The sequence below is a fragment of the Plectropomus leopardus genome, chromosome 22, assembly GCF_026936395.1.
Source record: "Plectropomus leopardus strain MGB_pleo_1.0 chromosome 22, ASM2693639v1, whole genome shotgun sequence".
In the NCBI taxonomy this organism is placed as follows: Eukaryota; Metazoa; Chordata; class Actinopteri; order Perciformes; family Serranidae; genus Plectropomus; species Plectropomus leopardus.
In genome coordinates this window covers 11621662-11644196 of record NC_142197.1, presented here as the reverse complement: position 1 = coordinate 11644196, position 22535 = coordinate 11621662, and the positions used below count along the sequence as shown (strand labels likewise).

The window sequence follows — 22535 nt, the reverse complement described above, 5'->3', positions numbered from 1 at the left end:
ATTTTGACGATAACAGTGAGGACGACGGTGCACGTTGGCATGATAATTCCTGTGGTGATGTATATTGCTTTTCTGAATACGATTTCCTCAAAAGCTACACTGCTGATGTGAAAATCGCATTTGCATGCACTTGCATAGGCGACAAAATGGGGAGTTGCAATTTGCAGTATGTCCACTCTGGCAGACAAACACAATGTCAAGACTCACATTTTCAATACTTAAAATCAACGCACACAAAGAAAATATGCCAATACAATTCAGCTGTACACCACAAGCAGTAACATCTCATGCAACAGTTTCTCAGTATACACATGTCTGTTGTCAACTGAATGTCAAAATAAATTCTGCGAGTGGCTGCAAAACTGGGGGAACTTTGCAAAATCTTTGTTATGATACATTCTCTAAGTCTCATATTCCTGCTTTCTGCCATGTAGTGCAAGGCAACAAGTACTCAATGTTTCACAAATCACAGCAAGCGATGTAGAAGTTTTTTTGTCTGTGATTGACAACTTTTCTTACACTGTATAAATTGACATGCAGCAAAACTGACACACCTGATAAAGTGAGCAGGTTATAAATAACAGTAGGGATTCTCTGCTCCTACTATTCGACCCAGATATAATCCATATCAGCAAAGTCTAGGATTCAAATCAAAATGTCTAGTTATCCAGATACAAACACTCTCTGTCTATTGGGGCAATGACACTTGAATAAAAATCTAAGGTGCTTTATGGGGTAAAACTGTCTTAACAGAGACAAAATCTCATGTTGAGTGCAAGCAGCAACCTCTCAGGCGAACATGGCAGTTCCAAAAACTGTAGTTCCTCAAATCGCCCCTTGAGACTAGCTCAAGAAGCCAGTGAATCCCAATAGACCCCAATGTTAAAATGCCAAACTTCACAGCAGAAATAAAATTGTTTTGGTCTCTATAGCTTATTTTCTACATACGTGACAACTGCACAGGGTGTGAATTTTGATATAAATCACCCATTTTCACCACCATCCACCCCTTGTTCCTCCACAGCTCCCCCTTCTTGTCCCAATATGGTCACTTTTGGATCTAAAAAAACACAAGATGGCGACGGCAAAAATGCCAAAATCAAGGCTTTAAAACAGGGAGTCCATAAACCAACAAGTGACATCAGGATAGCTTTGTCTATTTGTTTATAAAGTTAAGAGTCACATTTGCATCAGAAACACAATCAAGTCTTGTGCTTATGACATATATTCATCACCTTCAGATTTACCAGCACAACTCGAGGACCTAGACAGTTGTTATTCTACCTTCAGCACTGCGAGAGAGAAAGAAGCTAACAACGGTCATTATGAGACACACACATGCACAGCAGTAACTACAGTTCGCCCTCATAGTGGATAAATGGAGAAAACAAAAGGAAAGTGGAGAAGATGGGGGAAAATAGAGCATTATTAAGTTATTAATCTCACCCACTGACTGTAAGGACATGTTACCATTGGCAACAGCAACGTAGTCAACATCTCTGGGCCAGGGACGCATGATAGGGTCATCACCACCAAGAGCAGTATGTGAGATGAGCGAGAGGATCCCTTGAAGTGCGAGTGTTTTTGTCTGCAGCTCTCCATCTAGGTCAGTGTGAGACCACTTGAGTGGCTGCTTACATAATTGAGTTAGTGTTTCTTGTTTGTGTTTAGACTGAGCAGATTATGAAATTTTCATCATTGCCTGACGTGTGAGCGGCTGTGGACACCACCACTGGCTGGAAAACATCATCAAAAGCCAATCAGTGTGTGACACCCACCACGGAGGACTAATAAAACAGCTATTTGTGCTGAGAAGTGGAAAGTCACTCATTAGGAAGGAGGCCGTGCGAGTGTTTTGAGCAGTGGTAGACGTTTTAACTTTATTGGTTTGTGTTTGTGTGTGTGTTTGTAACAGAGAAAAGAAAGCAGAGGAGATGAGCACAGATGTGCAGTAGACTTGATATGGATTTTTCTCCCCGTCAGAGTTCCTGGTGTGCCAAATGCCAGTCTGCCCACACAAACACTGACAATCTAACACCAGCATAAACCACTAATTTGCTGTCTAACACACACAAACATGAGATACATGTAGATTTTATGACACGATCACTCTCAAAACATTAAACTTTAAACATTTGCATGTGCACACACAAATACACTAGCGCTGACACCCGAAGTCATCACATGGCTCTCTGTGGACCTGATGTGTGGTAGTAAACACTGCTGACAACGCAGAGTACAATGTGCCTCAAGCCAAACTATTATCAAGGTGAGCGTGCAGCTAAAGGAAGTATAGGGTGACACAGTGTTATCATTGGGGAGCAGTCCCACTGGATCGATACAATCTAACATCATCCCTGACCAAACACACACTTGTCTTTCCACATATGAAAGTTGAGAAGATAGTATAGCAAAATTCACCTACAACAAGGCCAGAATGTGTACAGAGCTCTTATTAAGCTAAGGCTTTGTCCACAGGGACACATTGTTTTTCTTCATGAGGTTTTTCCCTCCTTCATTCTCAAATAAAATCCCATCGATCCTCACACACTGTTATAAATAAATCTCTTTACCACCCACAGGTGGCAATATAACAATAACTCTAAAGCAACACAAAAAAGAAGTAGAAGATGATGTTGGTCAATCAGCAGCCTGAAAAAAACTATTACTGGAGAGCTACCTGGAGCAGCAACCTCTGTAATGCATCCCAACGCCTCTATTACTCAGTATAGTGGAGGAGTAACTGTACATGTATGTGTAAACATGCTAGCAAAGTTCGAGCCAGTACCATTTTGGATCACTGCACAAAATGCCTCCTCATTTGTGACACCTGTCTATGTGTCAACTCTGATAACAGTGTTTTCTCAAAATCTTTATTGGGATGTTTTAGAGGGCGACCCCTCAGGAGGTGGAGGAGGTCATCCACTAATCAGAAGATAAGCAATTTGATCCGCAGCTCCTCCAGTCTGCTCGTCAAAGTATCTTTGGGTAAGATACTGAGTCCCAAATTGCTCCCAACGGCTGTTCCATCAGTGTGTGAGTGTTAAAGAAAAGTAGTAGATGGCACCTTGTACGGTAGCCTCAGCCAAAAGTGTGTGAATGTGTGTGTGAATGTGACTTGTAGTGTAAAAGCGCAATGAGTGGTCAGGCGCTATCCGTTTAACATTTTACAAAAAGTTCACTCACACAAATTAAAGGCCAAAATTCATTAAAAAAAGCCCATGTCTGCGTGAACAAGGCCTAACAGAAGTAAGTAAGTCAAAAAATGAGGCTGGATTTTGGCTGTTTATTAAAACTTCTCTGCCCATTTCTCTTGCACCACTGCTTCATATGAGGCTAAATAAAGAGACATAAAAAGAGAGGCAAGAAAAACACGACACAGAGCCGAGGGAGGACAGAAGCTCCAAACACACGCCAGATGCTAAGCTAGCGGTGTTGCGCCTGCTGTGCCAGCTGCAAATTGATTAAGAGAGCCTCTGGCCAGGGGCAACGGCCCAAACAGGATGGGCATGCAGGTCGCACAGGACAGAGACACACACACCTGTGCAAGATCACATGGCCTCGCATTAATTTTTTGCCTGTCATGCTCAGTCAGCGCTCAAAGGCTACGCTGACAAAAAGATCAAGTGGGTGCAACGGGAGCATTTTGACCCGAGACACAATAAGGTCGATAATTTGAACCCCAGATGGTCTGAAAAAGTCTGGGCACAAACAGTAAGTGTGTGACACTCTAACGTTATTATCTAGTTTGCAGCTAACAAAACAGGAAAATAATTATTAATTATGTAAAAATATGATTGAATATGCAGCCAGGGCTCCTGCAGCTTAAGGCACTGTAGATTTAAGACTTTTTAAGAATTTTTTAATGCCACTTGGAAATAAGTTTAAGACCAATATTCTAATAATGAAAATTCAAGTAGGACAATTTTATTTTGCTCAAAAAGTTAGATTATCTACATAAAATGTTGATATAAACATCCCTTTTTAAAGTGGAAAACATAATTACTATTAAAGTTTCTATATGGTTTACAAGTATAGGTGAGAAATATCTGGCATATATGGCTGCTTTTATTTTGTGTTTCTCAATCTGCATGTGAGATTCCACTGCTTGGATTCCCATCATGACCAATTTAAGAAAATGAATTCATTAAATTATACAATAAAAAAATAGATGTTTCTGTTTATTTTGAAACTTTACAATGCAATGTCAGAAAAAACAATTCATAAAAAAACTACTCTTCATGTCTAAGCATTTTTAAGACTTTTGAAAGATTAATTTAAGTCAATTTAATACCAATTAAGGCCTTGTTTTTAGATTAATGAATTCCATGCCTTTTATGACTTTTTAAGGATCGACGGGAACCCTGTATGCAGCTATGCAAAGCTACAAATAACCAATAAATCAGCTCACGTGATCATAAACATCATGATAAGGCTAGGGATCCATTTTAAATCTGACAACTGTAATCAAATATAAAATAGAAATTGTTTGTGTGATAGAATCCAGTGTGAACTATATAAAACTTGTTTAATTTTGTGGTATCAATTATTCCATAGGGGTTAATAGCACTTCATTGGTAGACCTTAATTACTGAGCTTCTCTGCAAAAGGAAATATGCAACAGTCCCTATTCACTGTCCTCATATTAAGCTTAATTGCTTACGATTCATATATATAATATAATAATATTATATATAATAACTGCCTGTCCATACAGTGGCCTGGTCTCGGTGTCTTAAATGTGTGTATGTGTACGTACCTGAAAAGGGCCATTTCAAAGGTGCACAGGAGGGGAGGTAACACGAGGACATGGAAGAAAGGGAGAAAAGAGAGAAAACCACATGTTAACAAAGTAATGAAAACAAGGATATACAATAAACCATTTTGAGCAACATTATTAAGACTGGCATGACAAAACAACCCAAAAAAATGAAATGCTCAATTTACGCCACATAATAACCACATATGTCAAACTAATTCAACAACATTCCGCAGGGGGCTGTTTGTGTGAAGCGAAAAACAGCCACGGGCTGAAATGATCAAATTTGTCAGGCAGTTTCCGCTCATACCCGGAATCTAATTTCCCTCGCCCCGCGCTAACTCTCAGCCCCTGTTAGCGGTGACAGCACCCACACCCTGTACCATGTTGTGCCAGAGAGGCAGGCAGGCTGGCACGGGGCTGACTGGCGCTCTGCAGTACTGTGAAAGTGCAGCGGCACAGTAGCAGCCTCAGGTTAGAAAGATGTGATTCATTAATCAACACTCCCCACAGGGAATAACGCTGCCTGCTGGCACAGCCACTCTTTCCATTCTCCTCCGCTCCCTCCTGACTATCCGCTGGACAAACAGCACAATAGTATGCTGTATACATAAGGGGATGCATGTACAAACACACTATGCAACCCACTCGTAATTAAGCACACTTACACACGCCTCAACATAAATATTCATACTTTTTCTGCCTGAGATTTGTCCCTTGAGGCTTATCTGTGATAGAATGGGCTTGGTTTGGGGAGTGACGAGGCTAGGAGGATAATTAGTTGAAAGCAGAGTGGGAATTTTTATCTGAAAGCTCCAGATTTCTCTTGCCATCTCGGCCTCTTTGGTCAACCGTTTGCATTCACTTCCCATTTTCGCTTATGTTGCAACAGCGGTTTTATTAATCACTGTCAGCTATAATAGGGCCTGAAGTGGCCGGTAATTGCTGTTTGCAGTGTTATGTACGACATTATACGGGTCCCCGTTGCTGTTCTGCAAAGGTGAGAAGCCCTCTAGGGGGTGTATGCTTTTTTTCCTGTTGGATTTTTACCTTGATTAGACTAAAAGACCTGAAGATAACAGTTTCCTTTACTAAAATCCCCATTCAGATAACGGTTGCCATTTACACCTTTTTATTGTAGCTAACATGCTCTTTTGAGAAAACACTAAACAGAGTGCTAAGCAAGCAAAGCCACTCTAGCGATGTGGTGCTTCCTGTCAATACACTAAGGATGATTGTGCAGCTCTGAAAAACTCGCACATGCCATTAAATGCCCCGAGGTTCCCGTGCACTTGTTAAGTGGTGGTTTAGCATCATGAGTAACCATGCAGTCTGCCCCATGGAGTCCTCAGACACACATTTTAAAAGGACAGCCTTGCTACGATTATGGATAAAAGACCATAACTGTGCAAACATGGTTTGACGCAGTGTTTCTCTTACATGGACCTACAGCAAACAGTTAATGGAGACTCTTCAGTAAGCGACTGAGCTGAAAAATGGCAATAGTTCTTCCTGCAGGTTGGAGATGAGTCACTAAGGATGCACAATTTCTGAGATTTTTGAGGTTTAAGGTGAAAAAAAAACAGAAAATAAGAGCAGCTCTCTAATGATGTTCACACTGTTTCTGGAGGAGTTTGAAGCAGCTGACTGCAAGTGTGTTTGGCGTGGCGTTTAAAAGGACGGAGAAGCTGAACAGAGGTGAAATGTAAACAACGGTCAGCCCCAGTCCAAACAGTCTTTTGTCTCGGGCTGACAGGAAGTAGTAACTCTTCGCTGTTTGGAGATGGGTCCGTGTGTTGAATGTAATTTGTGGGGATGCTGGCTCACATTTAGGGGCCATCAGGCTGAAGACAGATGAGCCTTGTTTCATAGGTACTTAGGTACCAGGACTTTGATGTTAGGATGACATATACTGTACTTTTCTCTCCAAACATCTACCAGTAATACCACAGTATCTTAGCTCTATGGGAAGGTCTCAGGGTGTGAAATTACATTCTGTTTGTAGCCTGCTGTAAAAAGCTTTCGAAATGTCTTTAATTTAAATGAATGAACTGAACAATAATAAATACACATTCATATTTCCCTATCACGATCTAAAAAGCAGGCATAAAAACCGTTAAAAAAGTATTAGCCACCTGGTTTTGCCTGAACGAGCAGGCTATTGAGGTGGAGAAACGGTGTTTACAAAAGTAGGGCTATTTTCTTCTGTCTTACTGACGGTGACCAAATATAAGGCGAAGGCTAATTCTGCTGAAACAACACATCAATTGCATGCCCTGACAGCCACCAAAGGGTGTTTCAAGGCATCAACTGATAAGACCTACATTAAAAGGGAAAGGAAAATTCTAGAGATGCACCAATTTTCTTGGCTGTTTCCGTTTTTTTTTTCCTAAGTCTGGCTTGCTAATCCGATTTTCTGTCTTTTTAAATAACTACAATTGAGAGGATACATGAACTTATTTGGAACTTTTCTTTAAAGCCTCTGGAAACTTTGCTTGAAATAGTAAAACTTCAAATATGATATCAAAGACAAGTGTCTCATTAAGCTTCCACAAAAACCTGAGTAAAAATAAATAAATACATTCATAACTATCAGAAAACCTAGTTCAAAAAACAGCTCATTTGGCTATTCAAACCATAAATAAAGTTAAAGTTATTGGGACTCTGGGGGTGTGATCAGATAACACTAAACTGACAGCTCCTTTACTGCTCAAAACTTTTATTTCCCTTTCAATCACTGACATTAAACTGTTTTGCTGCCAAGTAATAAAGAACCAAATTTATCAAATGGACCCCACTTGGTAGAAAAGATAAAAAATCTGTAATTTTATGTAACTTTACCTCCTGGAATATACTGTCAAACATTTTAGCATTTTCCATTTACCTATTAACTACATAACAATTTACCTACATTAAAACATTTGAGTTCATTATCAACATCCACAATAATCTGCGGGTTATCTTGACTATTCAGTTAACTAGCAGACTAAGGTAGACCACCAATATATTTTTGACTAAGAAGCTAAGGGTTTTAGCAGACTAAGGTAGACCAGGCAGACTTGGGAAGACCTCCGATTTGTGTTTAACTAAAAAGCTAAGTGGTTAGCATCTTTCATCCACTTACATAAAACAATTAGCAATAGCTTTCCATGCTACACTTTTGAGCTACTTTTCATCTCCATGATTAATACATAGAGTGCAAAGGAGACAGGCTACACTGACACACATTAACCCATCCCTCTCTGCATGTCCTTCATCCATCATAACAGTACCACAGTAGGTCAAGACCCTTTTCAGAGTGGGAGCAGGTCTGATCTACTGCGAGCCACTTATTTCATTATCATATTTCAAATTCACATTTCCACAACATATGTGGCCACCCTAAGAATACTCCCAATTCTACGAATTAGCATTTAAACTCTGCAAATGAGATAAGAGGCGGACGGGGGGGAGATAAAGGGAGAAGGGGGAGTGAAGAAACATAATAGTGCATGAAGAAAATTATGGAAATTTTGATTAAGGTTCAACAGATGGGCGTCATTTAGATGAGCCACAGCTGACATTTCTATGCTAGGGGAGACGGGTACTGAGACTGGCTCTCCTAAAATAAGGAAGGCACTAAGTAAACACTCAGGAAAGGAGGATTGTAGCATGTGTGTTTGTGCATGTGAGTGCCAGCATGTGTGTGTGTGTCCCTGTACTTCAAATACTTTGGGGAGCAACAGAGGAGGCTTAAGCGCTTCTTGTTTTCGTGTGCACACTGCCTTCAAACACTCGACTGTGGCTCCAACTAATTACCTGTAGAATTCACATTATTTCACAGCAACTAATGACTGCTCTTAATACGCCTGTAATTACCTGTCAATAGGATATAATTGACAGTAACTGCAGCAGGCCTGAGCCAAAGGAGAAAGAGGGAAGGGGGAAGTTACAACTGGAAGTCAAAAAAATATTGATAGTAATAAACTCGCCAAGCAATGGGGCTACACGATAAATGTGAATCACTATTTTTCTACTGAAGCACCGAGATCATGATTCTCTCCCACAATTCTTATTTTGTCAACAAAAATATTTATTGCACTTTTTGATGCTCAAGCACATCTGAGAGGTTTGCTCTCTCAACAGAGCTTTAAACATAAGACATGTTAAAGTGCTTAACTTACAGCTAACATATATCAAAGTGCTGGAAACAACAACAAAAAAAACTCAAGTCTTTTCATTTCTTAGTTTAGAAAATCAAAGTGATAAACTTAAATTCTGCTAAATATAAAGAACAGAATGTAAAGTTTCAGCTTTAGAATAAATAAAGGTTAAACTATATAGTTGTGCATTGGCTCTATGTAGAGCCTACACCACAGGTCTATGCATGGTAACGCCACCATTCGGCTCAAATACAACTCACCGAGGTTCACCAACAAACTAAATGTCTTATAGTAGACGCTTTTTTTTCGTCATATACAACAGCGTTAGTAGCACAAGCCTATGGCATTTTACACTGTGTAAATTATCCCAGCAGCAAGCAGAGATTTAAGTGGCTGTAAGACAATGGATGTTTAATTTCCTATACATTCTTCACAATAAAAGTCCAATATTATTTTGTTATTCAATAACTTTAATTGTGAAGCAGCCAAAACAGAAAATATCATTTTTTAATCTGCAGACTCTACATAAATGCATAGGGAAATAGGAGCGAGTGAATCGTCATGATTTAGAAATGAGATTGCATAGATGTGTGAACCAAGATTGTGACATTTTTTGGGCTAATCGTGCAGCCCTACTGGGCAGTGTGCTTTTATTTTCACATTGTATGTCTCTTTTCCCCTCGCTCTGACTTATTTTCCTTGAACATTAGATTCTAATTTGCAGTGATATTAAAGTGCCCAAGTTCTGAGCAATGCTGCTTATCAAGTCTATCTTGCATCATCCTCTCTCATCTGTTATATCTACACAGGAGACCTCCACAGCACCATTTTATCTTCCTAAATGTTGTAAATAGCTGGATTTTATAGTGCAACCTTCTGTTATTCCTCTCTCTTTACATAGTCTACAGCTTCTTCACTCCTCTCTCACATCTCTCTGCCACTGTTGATCTCTTCCTCAGCCTCTCATCTTCCTCTCTCTCTCCCCTTGTCTTTCTGCATCTCCCGCCATTGACAGCTCCCACAGCTTCTCTTTGCAATGCAGCAGGCACTCTCCTTCCCCTCGCTTTCTCTTCCCTCTCTCACAATCTGTTAGCTGCACACTCTCGCCGCCGCCTCACCCCATTATTTATTGATCAGGGACCGGGGGAGCCGGAGGAGGGGCTGTGTATGGGGTCTGAGCCATATTTCCATAAAGGATATTTAAGGCCACTGCCTCTCAGTTCCTCATACTCCATCCCTGGCAGACGTACTGTGGGGTCATAGGGCATGATGAAAGGACAACCCCAGCACTCATGAAATATGAACAGCTTATGAGAGTGGCAATAAGGGGGAAGCAGTGAGATGCTGGGATTTCAGGGGCTCTACTGTGGATTTTAAGGACCGGATTTGGTGGATATGTTGTAATTCTAGCAACAAGAAAGACATAAAGATCTTATAATCATTGAAATCTAAGTAGAGGTATGCGCTCTGTCCTCACTCAGTCCCTTGCTTCCTTACTCTCTTGCAGTCAAACCACTCAAGCCCCCCTTTCTCCTTTGAATAAAGGACAAACGGTGCACCTGGTAGCCCGGCCGGGGAGCACTAAAATTGAAGCGACATTGTGTGTCATTAAATTCCTCCACACCACTCCGGACTCTGCTGATTCAAAAGCACTGCCAGTAATAGGGATAGTATGTGTGTGTGTGTGTGTGTGTGTGTGTGTGTGTGTGTGTGTGTGTGTGTGTGTGTGTGTTCTGAGAGCCCCTGTAAAAGGTCAGAGATGGTACTGCAGTCTCTTGTCAGCATTTATGGTGAGCGGTGTGGCAGGAGAAAGAAAAGGTTGGTAGTATCTTTTCATTTGGGTTTCCCTGGGAAATAGCAGGGGAAAATGAGGCTGTGTTTCACGGCTGTCTTCACAGCACACCGCGCAGGGGAAAAGGAGAGAGACAGACAGGCAGTGGACGGAGGAAGAAGAGGATGCTGAGGGATGCAGAAAAGACTGTTGATGACCGATGGAACGGACCCAAGGTGTGAGCGCTGTTTGGTGTGGCAGCATGTGTGTGTGTGTGTGTGTGTGTGTGTGTGTGAGTCATGCCAGGGCCAAAGCTCTACATCAGCAACCGGCACTTGCCGCTGCAACATTACACAGACGCCAGAAAGCGGACAGACATGCTGAACGAGGGAATACAGAGGTTCTGGATCCTGAACAGAGGGCGACTGAGGTTGACTAATTCACAAAAACCCTAACTGAGCAGAGGACTCAGTCAGCCAGAAGCACCGGCAATCTAGCAGTGAGGAGGAAGAGCACCAGGACTAAACACACACGGGCTAATGAGGTGATGAGCTGAGATGGGTTACCAGAGAATTGCATGAAGGGAGAGCAATACAGACATATTAGCTGGGCAACTGGGAAATCACTGGCTCCCTGTTTGTTTTAGAATTGATATTAAGATTTCACTGATCACTTTTAAAGCTCATTTGGGTCTGGCCCCAAGCTACATAACAGAAATATTCACCCCATATGAGTAGGTTAACAGCCTTAGATCCTCAAATCCAGGCTTAAAATTTTGGCATTCAGGATTCTCATATATTGTCATCAATAAATTTCAAAACTTCTTCATGACCTTTTAAGGACTCCCCTTTTTTTCTTCCCCCACTTGCTTGGCATTTTTTCAGATCAAAGACTAAAACTCCATTCAAACATAATTTCAGCATCCCAAATGATGTCTTCAAGGACCATCGGAGATTTGAAAATCCACCAATAATTTGTTTTTACATCTTTCTGTCTATTATAAATGGTGTCATTTCAAATAATTTTAAAGAAAACATATTTTTAAGTTTTCGATAAAAATCACACAAACATATTAAAGAAAAAATCTACAACATTTTTGAAAGAAAACATTATCTTCAAAAATCAGCTGTAAAATAAATACTATATGCAGCCATTTAAAACGGTATGCTCCTCCCCTGAGCCAAAAGTGCCTAAAAAATATTTAACATGCCGAGTGGGCATACATAAAAGGAGAGACATACCGCAGGGGGAAAATGCAGAAACCTTTGTGATCAACAAACAAACAAAAACAGGACATCACCATAATGTCTGTTTTGAAGGTGATATATAAGTAAAGTTTCTATTACTATAAACTTTGGGAGAAACGCAGGCAGAGGCTCCTATGGTGAATGAGACAGATGCAGCCGAGGCAGCAACACGCTCGTTTACTCTCCCCATTGGTTTCTGTAAGGTCTTCCTCTCTAGTTACTGTATAAATGATCTATTGGCCATCATTTAGCGAAGCTGCATGTTAATCATTCATCACAGTAACCATTCAGTGTAGGAGGCTGATAGCTGGGCAGCAAACCTATGTGAGACAGAGAGCAGAGGGCTCCCTATGGGACTCGCTGGAATGGGGAACAGCGATGGATCATCCCATGAACATTAATCATACTAGCCTAGTTCCTTATATATAGTGCAAAAACGAAGGGAGTTAGGTAGGGTGTGTTCACATGAACTGTATGTATGTGTGCGAAAATACGAAGATGAGGGCACGTACAAAAAAACACATGTCAGTTACCATTCAAGTGCAAAATCATAAAAATTTCTCCCACACACCAGTGACCCATGATGCCCAGGTTAATTATAGGCAGCAATGTGCATACATTACAATACATACATTATTTATCAACATGCTCCATCATGCACACTGCAACTACTAACAACCTCAACAGGTATGTGTATTAGTATAACTACATTGGAACATAATGTGCTTACGATGAAAAGCAAAGAGGTGGAAATAAAACAGTTTGAGAAGTTTAGGAGGATGTTTTGATACCGTTCCCCAAACAATTAAAGCTAACCATGGCCTCCATCAAAGACACTATTTTTTAAGGTCTGGTGTGCAGGATCTAGTGGCATCTAGCTGTAAGGTTGCAGAACTAAAACTTCTCCAATTTGCCAAGCATGTTGGAGAACTAGGGCGGCCAACGCAAAAATGTGTTGCCCTTAAAATTTTGTGCTTCTGATGAAATAAATTAACACAGTGATTGTGAATAAGTTTATAAAGTTGACCATAACATTCAAAGCTTAACTATTTTTTTCTGAAACTATTTTCAGTTCAACTCTGTACAATATTCAGCACCTCTAATATGGCTCCCAGATTTCTGTCAGTATTTTAAAAAATAAAAAAAAAATAAAAACTTTTTAAATAATCCTACACCTGGCATTTAGGTGTTGTACATCGTCAGATAATTTTCTTGAAAGTTTTGGCTGATTTTGTTCATTTCAGTTGCTTATTATTTAGGTTATGTGACTTTTTTGCAAAGAATTATGACTTCAAGACTTATTTAAAAAATCAGTAGAACTTAAGTTTCTTTCACTTCAGTGTTAAAATCAAAATGAAGGGAGACCTGGGATAAGCCTGTAAGTCTTTTTGTCTCCTTTGTATATTTCTGTTATCATTTATATTGTTTTTCGTTAATATTCTTTTTTATGTGCTATTAAAGAAATCAGATCAGAGCCAGTGTTTCGTTTGTCTATTTTGGGCTACTATAGATTGCCCTTTTGCTTATAATTGTGCTACTGTTACCTGCAGTTTAAGTCTTACTGTCAACATGGTGGTGATGTAAAATTGTTGAAAAGCAAGAGGCTGCCGCAAGTGTAAATATGAGGCTGTCTGAATTTGCACAAAGCAGCATGAGTAGCATCCAAATTGTGCAACAGTGTGTCTGTGTATGTGTGTGTGTATGTGTGTGTTGGAGAGCGTAGATGCTGACAGAGAGCAGACAGAGAACACAACAGCGCTAACTGCAAGCAGGGGACCTGTCACCTGAAGACAAGGGATGGAGGCGACAGAAAAGACAGAATACAAGAAATACAGAAATAGTAAAAATATGGCAGAAGAGAGATTAATAGGAAATAAAAATGTGAAAGTGCAAATGGGAGACACACATGATGCACAGGCAAGGGAAGGTGAACAGATGAGGAAGAGAAAAATAAGATATGGAAAAACACTGGGAGGGAGAAAAGGATAAAGACAACAGCAGACCATCTGGTCTGTGCATGGGTGTGTGTTTGAGTGTTGAGTGAATGGACTCTCAGTTTGTTAGATGTATGTGTATAAGCATTTATGGTCTCCCACACACATAGCCTCTGCGGGGATAGAGAGGACGCTATTAGCATAAAGCAGGCGGCGGACATGGCTGCTTCTCCAGCCCTGTATATAGGAGGAGGGTGTATTTGGACAAACATTGTTCAAACACACTGCTGACGTTCCCTTGGGAAGCCACCTCAAACAAAAGGTTGACCTGTGTGTGTGTGTGTATTTCAGACGTTTATCTTCACAATGTCTAGGTAATAAACAGTAACAGCTGCAGTCAGTCCTAATTAAATACCTGTGCATCTGCTCCGGGATCTGTCTTGCTTCTTGTGTCATGCATGGTGAGTGGGTGCCTGTGTACTTTTCTGTGTGCATGTGCATTAGTGTGTTAGTTGCAAACTTCCTTATAAATACTCTGAACAAATTTTCCTTTATAATTTCATCTATTGAATTGGGATATCAAAGTGTAATTAGTTTCAACTCTGCCCTTTTGCATACTTTTAATGCAGCATCAATCATAAAAGATATGGGCCACAATGGGTGTGACCTTGACTTTCAAACATAGTGGAGCTATTACTGTCATCATTATTTTCTATGACAGTTCGTGCAAGGAAAAAAAATAAAGCTGGGCATGATGAAGAGGAAGCCAGAAGGTCAGAACATTAATCACTTTTGGATCAAGATAAAAGAAATGAAGCTCGATGAAAGAAACGCAGACGTTTCCGTTGTGACGATGATGAGGAAGACGATGAAAGCAGCAAACAGACACAGACAGAGCTCTTTGTGTGTCATCAATAGAGGTCAATGTCCAGTTTCTAACCATATCATTCTGTCTGTCTGTCTCCATTCAACTCATCACCTTCCCTCAGGCTACATCTGTAAATTGAGGTCAGATGTTACCAGTGTGCGTGTGTGCTTACACGCGCATGAGGACAGGCATCAAAAATGTAAGTTTGGGTCACTACGTCCTACGCAAACACGCACAAAACCACATGATAGGAAGCAAACACACACACACACGCACACACACACACACACACACACACACACACACACACACAAAGCTATCCAGCTCATCACGCCTGTAGGGGGGAGACAGCGGTACTTGACCCGGTTAAATATTTACTGGCACTGCTGTCATCAAGAGTCCAAAACACTTAACTGCTGTCTATAATATCATGCTGTCTGTCTGGCTGCTGGCCTCACACAGTAGGCAATGAGGTAAACATTTATTGCCATCCTTTGTCCAACACTCACATTTCCTGTAATTTTACACAGAAGACATCCTGACTGTTTAACAGAGACCTGAGACTGAGTGAAAACCAGTGTTTCCACTGGTAATGTTAAGCTGTGAAGGGCCACCGAGGCAAAACTTTTGCCGCCACAGCAAAAGAAAAATTGTAGTTACTACATAACATTCATACTGTGAATCTCTCTCCAATGGCACAGAAGATAATCGCGAGAGCTACCCTTTAAATGTCGGAGATTAGAACCATCAGTCAGAGACCCCTAAATGGAGATTGCTTCAGGTCAAGCAGTTGTTTTTTTATTTTGTTTGTTTTGCAGTTTGTTTGTTTTTTTGCTTGTTAGTATGCTGAGTCGTGTACCTCTGGGGACATTTTGGTCTCTTGATTTTGCTGCGGAGTGAGTGCTCTTGACTTTTAAGCTGCTCTTTGATACAGAGCTGCAGGCCGGACATACATTTTTTTTGTTTAGCAATTGATGACTTTTATGATACTTGGTTTTCGGAGGTGCCTTCTTCCTACATCCATGCCGTGTGCAAAAATTATTAGAATATGTGTGTTTTCAGCAATACCTGCAGCTTTAAGGATTCTATTCGTTGGAAAATGACCTTTGGAAAAGCGTGCGTGAACATCGCCCCCACAGAAACACTTTCGTTCCACAGGAAACACTGTGAAGACTTCTGAAGTATAACAGCTGATATCCGTAGAATTATGTATGTCCATGGTATACATAGGACAAGTGGAACCACTCAATTACACAGCTGACACACTCCATTGTTTGTATAATGGTAGAGACAAGTCATGCATGCATAAAGGCAACAGTCCTGTCCGTGTGTGTGTGTGTGTGTGTGTGTGTGTGTGTGTGTGTGTGTGTGCGCGCAAGTCCAAGCCAGTCTTTGCCTCAGGGGTGACACTCGGGGCATTCATTCTCTCCTCTCTATTGTGTTTAACCCCTGACCTTTGAGAGTGATACAGTGTCAAAGTGCAGAAAAGGTCTAGATCACTTACTGATCGAAGAAGAGAGTCGGCCTCAGGACATCATTGACTAAGATTTATATGTGACAGAGGAGAGACAGAGGATTTTTTAGATACTGGGAGAGGGGAGTCTTTATTCTGATAAACACTGTCTGGAAGGTAAGAGTACCTCTGAGAGTGTGTGAATATTCTTTAATTACATAACAGATAATTTGCAGAAATGTCAGTTTTTATTACTTAATAAAGTCATTAATTCAGTGTCAGAAAACATTAAATGATGCTTAAGCCAAATCTGTTGAACAGCATTTAAAAACACTCTTCTTGCTGGATGGGGAAAGAGAAAATTTAATCAGTAAATGATGAGCAATTGATCAAATACGAACTTGGAGAAATATCAAAATCTGTGTTGGCTTTAAATACTGGCATCAAATGAGGTGGACTGAGTCCAAAATTATATATCAAACTCTGGCAAACACAAAAAGTGAATGCAGAAAATAATCAAACTTTCATAGCTGGATAAGACGGGCTGAAACACACCTGCTGTGTGCTTGGTTCATCTTTATGATGGAGTGTGTGCTATAAAGCAGCAATCTACATAATGGAATGGAAACTGACAAAGGGGCTCCTAAAATGCGATTTCTGATGATCTCCCCTCTGTGTTTAGGTCATCTGTATTGTGTCATCAGCAGCTTAAGTGTGTGTGTGTGTGTGTGTGTGTGTGTGTGTGTGTGTGTGTGTGTGTGTGTGTGTGTGTGTGTGTGTGTGTGTGTGTGTGTGTGTGTGTGTGTGTGTGCGTGGTGTGTAGGGGGAGGGTTGGAAGATTTGGGAATCAATGGTGCTTAGACATATGCTAGGCTGTTATTGGCTGGGATCATCAATCAAAACACACTTGACTCCATGAGTCTCTCTTTGCCACACCCAGTAGTGAAAGAAGTTTGTAATTTTTTTTATTATACAAAGTACTATATCATGTAGTACTTGTAGTGCATGTAGTACTTGTAGTGCATGTAGTACAAAGTATATATTATACATAAATATAAATAAAAAAAAAATGCCCCCCAAAAAGCCCAAGTTTCTATCTTCAACTAAAAAAATATATAGAGGAAAAAACACACAAAAAGTATAACTTAAAAAAAAAAAAAAAAAAAAAGAAACAACCCAAAACCTCAAAATTAAATTATAGGGAAATAAGCTGAAAAAAGGTTTCAATTTTAATCAAAATAGTTATAAAATAAGTTTTTGTCAATCCACTGATTGATTGAGTTCTTGATGCAGCTGTACTTGTGTAAACCATTTCACTTAAATGTAGTGGAGTAAAAAATAAAATATTTCCCTCTGAAAAAGGGACAGAGTGGCATGAACAGAAAATACTCAAGTACAAGTACCTTAAAATTTGTACTTAAGTGCAGTAGTCGGGTAAATATATTTACATTCCACTACGGGCAGTGGTTATGTGTGCACTTCTGACTGTGTGTGTGCTAAGGACAGAGGTGATCCTTTGGTATCTCACATGATTCCCATTGATGAAGACAGAGGGCACTTATGGATCAAAGGAAGGACATTAAGAGTTTCAAACACAAAACATCTGCTATCAAGGGAGAAGCACTTTGCCCTATGAAGCCCCTCTCCCATAAGTATCGGGGGTCTTGAGAGCTTGTAGGGGGGAGGAGGTGGGAATAAGGGAGCATGAATTATGGCGGGTGCTACTTTGCCTTAGGGATGCTCTCTGCAGCTCTTCTTCCATCCTCCGCTCCATTGTGGGATGTTGTGTATCCTAGACCAGTCAATACCTCCAACCCCCTCCCCGGAGGTGAGCCCTTCTAAAACATGCATGAGTTTATGAGCTGGGAATGTGCCACCGGAGGCCTTTAGGGCTTTTCGAGGTGGTGGAATATCTAAAAGCTAAGTGAGACCATCTTTCCAGGATTAGGTCTAAAGGCTTTTCACCTCCCCACTAATACTCTTTTAGTGTTCCTGCACTCATCTCCTCCTTCTTTTACCTCTTTCTTCCTCGCTTCCTCCCAGACAGACATATGCCCCTATACATATAAATCAGTCCTAAAGCCTTAACCCTTGGGGAAAAGTATATCCCCAGATCCAGCCTGTTTAGTATAATGAGAGAAATACCAATGTCCATTGTAGAAAGCTTAGATTCTAGTCACTATCAGAACTGAACAAGCCCATCAAGTACTGTAAAAGAAGATGTATCGTGAGCAAGACGCTCTGGCTCATCCCTCTTGATCTCCCTTTTTAGGAGCCCTATGAGGCTTTTTACATTTGAATTTAAAATAATCTCTGAAGCCTATTTGAAAAGGAAGATAAGGAAAACAAGGGGTGGGTAGATGGAAGAAGAAGCAAGGAGATTTGGGTCGATGAATGTTTGATGAGCCCAAATGGCCCGTTGTGTGACCCAGCTGCCAAGGACCACAAGGGCTTTTAGTGGAGGGCAAAGTGCGGCAGAACAGGGTTGAAGAAATGAGGAGCTACAGGAGACAGGAAATAAATATTGGGGAAGAATTTTGCAAACATGATACAAAATACATGCTTTTTAGAGGGTTATTCATTTATTTTTGGTGTGTCGCCATGATTAAAACATGTCGCCACATTTCAATTCACTAATTTTTGAGCTGGACCATCATTAGAAGCGCTACTAGAATGTATATACTAATTGGTTATTTATATTTATATTATTTAAGTATGCTTATTTTATATTCTTTGGTTGGTTTTTGTCCAAGTCAGTATGCACCAGACCGCACAAGGTGCCAGTGTGCATGCTTTGCCCACAAAGTAATCTCATACTACTACCGACTGCTGCTTGTTGCTTGTTTCTGTCTGCGAGTTTGTGTATATTCTGGGTAGACTGTAAAACTGGAATAAATTTAGTTGTCTGAATCTGGTTATTCATTGCACCATACTCTGGGCACAGAGCATACTCTGGGCACAGACCAAGCAGCAGAGTGCCAGATATTGTAAAAATTAAACTTAACCGTTGATTGTGCTGAGTTAACATGTCTGCATTCCCTCACCAATCAGCTCTCAACTGATCAAATATCCATGACTGACACAAGCTCCACAAACTCTACAAACTGCTGCTGAGGAAAAAAAGATCTCATCGAGTTTCACATGTACTGCTTGCAAAAACATCCGGGAAACAAAATCTTAAAAGGAACCCCTCTAGCCCCAAATACTAATTCTTTGGAAAACAATGCATTAAAAAAAATCCAACTTCACCTTTTTAAGGAGGACTTTGTTTACTTCCTATCATACACTGATTTCACTCACAAAACAAGTTGAGGATCAATGCCTTGTCATGTCTAATGTGCACAGTCTGCAATCCTTCAAATTCAAAACTGGGTCTCGGTATCAGAGCATAGCTGACACAAATCACTGCTCAACAGTAAATGTGGAACAAAGAATGGGAAGAGAGAGGGATGGATAGATGAATGCATGGTGAGAGGGAGGACAGCCACAGCTGATGGAGGAGAGGACCCTCTGCTTACCAGCACATTAATCATTAATGTGCAAAAAAAGCAGAAACGATGGCAGACAGGATGATGCTAAAAACCACAACAACACTTTACACGCAATTCCCAATCCAAAACAAGATCAACACCAAGGAGGAGCAAGAAGAGGATTTTCTTATTTGAGACACAGATAGGAGCTGCACTTTTCTTTTCAACTATGTTTTCATCTCGTCAAAACCAACTGTCCAACTTTTTTTTTCCATCTTACCTTCACTCATGTCTTTCACACATTTTCCCCTACCCCCACACTCTATTTGTTACTACTTTTTCTTCACCTATTCTGCATTCCTCTATCCTCCTCTGCTTCCTTCTTCCTCCATCACAGACAATGATGCTTAGCGAATATTACACTCATCCATCCTTCTTTTAAGTGCCGCCATTATGGTTACCAGATGCACTTATGGCTTTTTAGGCCCATTGATTGGCACAATCAATATGTCATCTTCGGAAAGTTTTGGAGACACTACATTAGAGCTCCCAGACGCTCTTAAAGCTTTAAGCAGTCATTTGTATGGAGATGGGTGCTAGTTCATTATGGTAATGGTCAACAGCAGGTGGGCTGGGGTGGGATCTGAATGCCTCACGGCTGCTTCCGGTGTTTAAAAAAAAAAGACATTTTACAAGCATACTGTGGTCAGCATGCTTAACATTATGTCCTCTTTTCACTGCCATTAGAGTCATAAATGTCCCCTGCAATCATTTCTGTCATAACTGTCATCAACTGTACTATGGTATTTATAATGAGAAACCACCGCAGACATAATGGCCAAGGCATTTGGTTCTATAATTACATTAACAAACGCAACAAAACAGTGAGGAATACATTTTGTGCATTGCTTCATGAGGTTCACTCAAGGTTCAGGGTTTATCAATACACAAGGGTAGGCTTGTTTTTCAGGCGTGTGATGTAGTATTGAGAAACAAGATAATAGACATCACAAGAAATATAAGAAATGTCATTAAAAACACAAAATGATGCACACATTTTAGGCTAGAATTCAGCATATATTTAAAGTTTGCCTTGTTTTAAATTACAGTAGCTTCTGGCAAAAAAAACCCCAAAACTTTCCTATATCATTTGATTTTGCACTTAGAGACACTCATCTGCCAGCCAAACAGAATAACTTGGACCTCACTGTGCAAGAACAGGATGGGGCCTGAAGAATTGTATTGACCTTACACTGTAGAAGAAAGAATTGATTCAGTTGTTTCTGTTAAAACTCACTTAGCAATTCGGCTATGGGAATTCTTGCTATTTCAGAGACAGGTTATCCTCACAGTTCTGACAATATGGGGTTTTATTACTTCTAGATGTTTTTGTAAGTGGATTAGCACGGTACATGTAGCGTCTTCAACTTGCCTTTCGAGCCTTTAGGCAAATTGCATAGACTCGTGAATGTTTCCACAACATTTTGAAAGCTTTTCATTACTAAGAAAGAAAGAGCCACCAGGCTTTAAGTCATTAAAAGTGATGGGGGTGCTGTATTAAGGAACAGACGATGTCTTGTTTCACAACTTAGCAACACATTTTGGGTTCAAGGTGATAAAAATCAAAGAAAATTTTACCCTTTCCGACAGCAATGGTTATGGGCTTAAACTCTTGTCAGCATTTAGCAAAAAAGAAAGGAGTTTACAATCTCTCCCCACTTAAAGGCAAATGAGTCATCATTAGCATCATCATCACTTTAGTTCTGTCTATCCTGAGTATAAATTTCTGCACAAATGAACCCCCGCACATCATTTTTTTAATTTACAATTTTGGAATCAGAGCCTTTCTACTATAATGCCAGACTCTGCTGTGGAGCACTCGCACTATGCTACACCACAGATAAGCTCCGATTGCTTTGCTATCTTCCAACTGGCCGCCAAGATAATCTGGCATGTCAAGCTCGCAATCAGGCTGGAGCAGGTGACATATGACTGAATGGCTGAACAATGGGATGGGGCTTGGGTCTCAGATAAGAGAATTAATATTGATTGCACATGCATGTCAGACAGATTGTGTCCATTAGGAGTTACATAGCTCTGCTCAGTCACACTGGTAACATGCCTTTTCTGAGGGCTGCATGAAAGAGGAGAAGACCAAAAGTTCATATTTTCAATCATTCAAGTCATTGTTCATTCTATTGTGACTATTTTAGCTTGACGTTTATATTATGAGGATATACTATGCAAACGTTTCCTAAAAACACTGAACAAACTCCCACAAAAGTAATCCCTCTAAATCATCACTTATGAGCCACTAGCAGTGTGTGGCGGTGACTGCATCTGCAGAGAAACTGCACTCTGCCTGTATTTTCTTATTATTTTGTTTTTTCCAAGACTTTTCTGGGGGTAAACCTTTGTGTAGGGGCATTAAGTTCCCAGCCAAAAGCAGCGCAAGGTCAGGACTCTTTAAAAACATAATGACTAGCCGTCTGTCCTAGATGCGAGCTACAGGTCTGTGTCTGTTTGATCGAAGGCAAGGTTAAGCCACACACAAGCATGTGAATCAGCTGAATTCACACAAAAATCCTGTTGACAAAATGCAGCATATTACTGCGAGGTTGTGCGTAGGGGTTTGTGTCTTAATTTGTGCTTTCAATAAAAAAATAATGTTTAATTTCACTGATTTAATGCTTTGTTCTCCAGTGCAGCTTCCTTTCTTCATTCACCATCCAGCTCGCCTAACCGTCACTGCTCTCTCACTTGCGTAGAGCCAAAGAGAAGGAAACATGCTTAAATGTTGTGTTAACACATACCAAGCAACAAATCCTGCATGATCGTTTTTTTTTAATTTCACTGTTTGTTCTGCAGTTTAAGATGGATTTTTCCGCTGA

General features: G+C 40.4%; 1 protein-coding gene across 2 annotated transcripts in view; it reads right to left on the bottom strand.

Annotated features, from left to right (window-relative positions):
- Positions 1 to 22535, bottom strand: part of plxna4 (plexin A4) — a 321912-nt gene that overhangs the window by 193358 nt on the left and 106019 nt on the right. The window lies entirely within an intron of this gene.